A 245-nucleotide genomic window follows, 5' to 3' on the forward strand; every position below is an offset into this window, starting at 1 on the left:
TTGAGTTTTTCTCTCATAGAAGTTACCTGAAAGTTTGCGATTCAGTCTGTAATCAATTAACCCAGTTGCTTGGGTTTGAGAAGTTATTTTTTTATGTTCATGTTCCATCATTTGATGGCTGATAAAATTTTTGTATATTTTTAGAGGAATCATTTTTGGAGTAGACGAATTGCTCGAGTGTGTTTTGTATTTACTTAACATCGTAAGGATAACCCTCCTTTCTGTAGGATATAATTTTCTTTATG

The sequence above is a fragment of the Penaeus monodon genome, chromosome 27 (genome assembly GCF_015228065.2).
Source record: "Penaeus monodon isolate SGIC_2016 chromosome 27, NSTDA_Pmon_1, whole genome shotgun sequence".
NCBI classification, from domain to species: domain Eukaryota; kingdom Metazoa; phylum Arthropoda; class Malacostraca; order Decapoda; family Penaeidae; genus Penaeus; species Penaeus monodon.